The sequence below is a fragment of the Halichoeres trimaculatus genome, unplaced genomic scaffold, assembly GCF_033239565.1.
Source record: "Halichoeres trimaculatus isolate MK-OKI-2021-1 unplaced genomic scaffold, fHalTri1.1 fHalTri1_scaffold_1, whole genome shotgun sequence".
NCBI lineage: Eukaryota > Metazoa > Chordata > Actinopteri > Labriformes > Labridae > Halichoeres > Halichoeres trimaculatus.
In genome coordinates this window covers 34,660,525-34,665,739 of record NW_027437179.1, presented here as the reverse complement: position 1 = coordinate 34,665,739, position 5,215 = coordinate 34,660,525, and positions in this window count along the sequence as shown.

Below are 5,215 nucleotides of genomic sequence, written 5' to 3'. Positions count from 1 at the left end.
TTCGGCTCATATAGAGCTGACGCAATATGGGTTGTACGCGCCGAAGGCCCATCCTACGAAAACAGCCAATGACGAAGCAGTACGGCTTAACATGTCACACAGAGGAGGCAAAATACTAATGCCAACAATCTGTGGGGTCTGTGATCAAAGAAAAACAAATTAAAGTACCCACAGAAAAACTTATCTGTCAGTCTCGCATTTACAAGAGGGTCTACAACAGTCTAAGTTTTCATGGGTGGATATAATTGCATTAATTTGCACAATTTAACCAGTCATCTTTAATTGTTTTGGGATAAGTACTTATCTACCTCTTTGTCTCATTACACCTAAGCCTGTTTTGGTTTACTTTTCTAGATAACTCTTTGGAGATTATTTAAAAAAAAAAAAACATACAAAACAATAAGCTGTACAGTATGACAGGCCAGGCTGTCATTGTTCACACAACTTAAATACATTGATGTTACAAGTGTTTACGGACTGAGAAGCCAAAATATTTGTTTCCCCCTACAGCTGCAGTGGAGATCACAAGCCCCACCTTCATGTTGAACAGACAGGACACAAGTCTATAAAATAAATAAAAGCAAAATAAATAACAAAATAGCTCTCTTTTTTTCATCACGGTTTGCAAAATTACTGTTCTTTTTTAAGTTTAGCTGTCAATAGTTGTTTGATTTCCAAAAAACGATTGATTGACAGCTCTGTTGACCAATGTGAGCCAGATTAAATGTGACAACCACAAGAGTCATTTGATCTTTCAAATCTTTTATTGTTTGTTATGCTGTTAAATATTCTTTGTGGTTAGACTTCTACAAATGTTTTGGCACAAGTTGAGCAATATTTCAGCATCCACTAAAGCAGTGTTGTGACTTTGCACATGAATACAGTCAGTGGTTATGATAATCAGAACTCTGCATATTGGAATATTTCATTAATTTGACAATTCTAATTGTGTTTACTACATACAAATGTCAAACATACATAAATTTTAAAAAATGACTGATGGTTTACAGAATTTGGAGGGCAAATACAGCCTTGTTGAGTTGTCGTATTCATGTAGAACAACACGTCTATAGAGATTACATCCCTCTGTTAAACATTTAAGCAGTTTGAATAGTCTTTATTTTAATATTACAAAGCCAGCAAATGTCTATATTTTAGAACAAGTTTACTTCCACTGTAGTATAAGAGTATTTGAGCCAGGAAGTTTGTTTTTATGAGGTCCTCAAACTTGGCTAATGCGATAAATCATTGATCCAAGAGTCTACCACACTACACAAGGTTATTTGTCGTTACTCACAAAGGCGTGATCGAGAAACACAAAAGCCTGCCTGAGTCACTAAACATACAGTAACAACCAAGCACTGTAGACCTAAGAGCAATCTGTAGTCTGCTTTATATAAATATATGAATGTCTAAAAATCAAAAATTCAATTTAAAGTTTTCACCGATTCTTTCTCAATCTCCATTTCAAAACTTTTTTTCAGTAAGCAATTGCTTTAATCCTTATTATGAAGGTGTTTCTGAGATCAACAATTTAGAAATGCATTATTAATTTACAAAGGATTATACTTTATTCAGTCCACTGTGCTAATCTTTAGATTTATTGCATAAGCAAAAGTATTAAAATTAAGAAATTTTGTGTACTAAAGTAAAAGAAATAGGATGGCAGTATTTTCCATAAGCACTTCTTTATCTTATCTTTTTACCCTGTTGTAAGTGGTAGATGGTATAACACTTTGAGTTTGTGAAGCAGCTTATTACTCTGGCATTGGAGGGTTTAAAAGCTGAGGATATCTAAAGCCACTGGGCTAGTGATAAAACCTGTACACCGTAGCTCACGCACGTCTGTCCCTGAAAACACTTCAGGTCAGAGACAGTGTGCAGACCGTGTTGTGGAGATATGCTGGTCAGTGTCCCGTGATTTTGTTTTTGTCAGTGCTGATTCAGGTGTTACAGAACTACATTCACCCCAAATCAGTATTGTTTACACCATAAAACCTATTTAATCTATTTGTTGTCTTTCTAGAAGTTTCAATGGAAACCCTTGCAGGAAAATTCCAATCAGAATGTCCATTAATCTTATAGCTTTATATTACATGATAACTTGATTGAAATGAATTTTCTGCAAATTTTGCAAAACGCTGAAAATGAATAAACAGAAAACTGTCTATCTGCATTTTTATTTAGAAAGACAAGCTTTACAGTGGTGCTTGAAAAAAAAGAAGTAGACGAGACAACAGGATGGGTGTTGACACTAAACTGTTAAAACAATTTCTAAGAAGCAGGGCAGGACAGGATTGACTTGACACATCAGAGACATTATCAAAAGAGAACAGTGGATTTAGAAATTTGGGCATAAACTGTGCTGTCTTTGACTTTGCTGAGCACATAGTCTGCAGGATGATTTCTAAAATAACAAGGTTTCTCTGTTTCAAATTAGAACTTAAAAGGGAGAATCAAAAAAAATATATTTACATAAAGATAACAAGGATATTTAATATGATATCTTGATATGTGGTACCTCCGTGGGACCATCCCTTGTGAAATAAAAGTTAAAAAAAAAAGGGAAATAAATAAATTATCTTTTTAAGTTTGGTATTTATTGTTTGCCCTCCAGTTTGATTTGGTTGCACCACCTGTCTGATTCCCTTCAGTTACAAACTCCCCAACAATGAGTTATTGAATCCATCCCTATGTGTGATCTAATGATCTTTCACCATCTCTGTGATGCGACGTCTGCCCTCTGTTCGACCCTGTCGCTGTGTTCTGGTATGTTTGTTAGCAAAGCCTTAAAATAATAACTCCTCCACATGAAACTGCACACAACCTTTGTTTGGGATTGAAAGGAGGTGTCCGGTCTGAGTGTGTGTAAAAATATTAGTAAAATAATTAGGAGCTACCAGAGGGAAATGCATGTTTGCACAGTGCTGAAAGCTCTGAGAAGAGTAGGGGGTGACGGGCTGAATTTGTCAAATTTGTTCCTTTCATTTTCTACCTTCTGCCTTTGAAAGCTTGGGAAAACAATAACAGGGAAACACTTCGGAAAAGTGTAGCGTGAACCAAAATGAACTGCCCAGCTTTTATTTATTTTGATCAACTCAAAACAAAAACTTTTGTGACAAGTTTTATTTTGTTCTAAACAGAAGTGTTCGCACAGGAAACTGCATCAGCCTTTCTGTGGTTTTCTCAGTGACAGTCAAACATTTGCATATTTCTTAGTAAAGTACTCAAATGCAAAATAAATTCAAATTCACATGCTGGAACTAATGTGATGATTCACTGAAATTGAAGAATGCACTTTTGTGCAATCCTTTTCCAGGCCAGGATGACTAAAGACCTGAAACAAATACAACAATAAATTGTGAGTTAAGTCCACATAAAAAGCATCTTTAAGGATATTCAGACATCACAAACTACTTTGTAACAAAATATCAAAAGGCAAATTAACAGAATTTTGAGAAAAATGGGCACGGCATCACTCCTGTTGGGAATTCATAAAAAAAGGAGATGGTAGATGTAGTTGAGATGTTGTGGTTCATAAAAAGACAACATCCAGGACGTGTTGAATAATGTATGGTTAGCAAGTGGTTATGGTGACTGTTAATGTCTCACCCTGTCTGAATTCTATTCTGCATAACCAACCGATAACCACACACTATCCCAAGCATTGGCTGGATACTAACTTGAGAAACAAACAGTTTGCTAAAACCATATCATTGGATTTAAGATAATTTCAAATTACAAAGTAGCCATGGTCTTACATTGGTCAGCTTATTAATCATAGAATGTATAAAATATGGACGTAGCCTCTGTGACATCACTTATCTATTTCTCATACAGCGTTTTGAAGCCAAGCGTTGGCAGAGTCCATATTGGGAATGAGGCAGGATTTGAGGTTTCTCTTAAAGGGGACATATCGTACTTGTTTCTCCTTTTCACTATGCCAGACTAGGATGCCTGTAAAGCTTTTCTGCCCTCAGTACAAGTCATTTAGTTCCTTCATTGCCCCACAATAGTGTTCTCAATATCCTCAGTTTAGGCCATTCTGAAGATCTCGTTGATCTCGTTTCGAGAATGACCTCCAGTAACCTCGCAACGTCACAGCCCTTTGTGCTCTGATTGGTCAGTTCTATCAGAGGGGCGGAGGGGGTAGAGCCAGGGGGTGGTTTTTGCAGCATGGCAGTATTTACAAGATTGCCATATTGGATGGGGCAGACCGAGCGAGTTTGCGGTTTGCCAAAACTTCACCGTAAGGCATTGGTAGTACTAATAAAATGGCAGAGTATAGGATATGTCCTTTTGTACTGGACCCCGAGTCAGACCCGGACAGTTCTGCAGCTCAGAAGGAAGAAAATCCACCTCGACACAGATCATCTCAGGATGCTTCAGTGTGGTGAGTCAAACCGGTACTGGAACATGTATAGTTTATACCTTTATACTCCGCTCTTGGTGGGTGTATCCCTCGGTGGCGGTAGTGTGACTAACTGACATCACAGAGGAGGAGCTGCTTTATCAGATTACTCCAATAAAAAGAAAGGATCCTCGTGTCGTCACACGTTTGAAATCTCGGGGCCATCTCACAATGACCTATTTTCAGAGGCAGCAAATCTCGTTCTAGGATATCACAAAAAATACAATATCTCATTTTTTGAAAATTCAGGGGGTGTAAGGTCTTGTTTTCAAATTTATTATATTATATGCAAGTATTAAATCAGGGATCAGCATGATATGTCCCCTTTAAACAGCCACAGGGTTTCCTGCTGTCAGCTGAGCTGATTGGTTAAACCCATAATCTTAATATTTTTTGAACCGACCACTCCCCACATAGGGTGTGTGCCAATAGAGGAACGAGGAACTCAGACTTAAGCTGTTTTTAAGCCAGACTGTAAAGTTGATGTGATTGTTGTTTCTGGTCTTTCTATAGCCAGCCTCAAGCAGAATCTTGGAGAACTGCAATTTTTAGCATTTCCACATGGCTACATTTCACAGAGCCAGAGCTTGCGGCTTAATCATTGTTCACATTACACTAAACATTTCTGTTAATGATTAAGTAAGCACAAGTGAACAAGTCTTCTACAAGTTTGAATGCCAACTTTTGCTGCCTAATGAACCAATTATAGCTGCATTTGTTGTTCAGCTTCCCTCCTTGTCACTTTGATCGCAGTATGTTGTACAAGTTAGTTTTATAAACACTCCCATTGGTGCCATCAGCCAG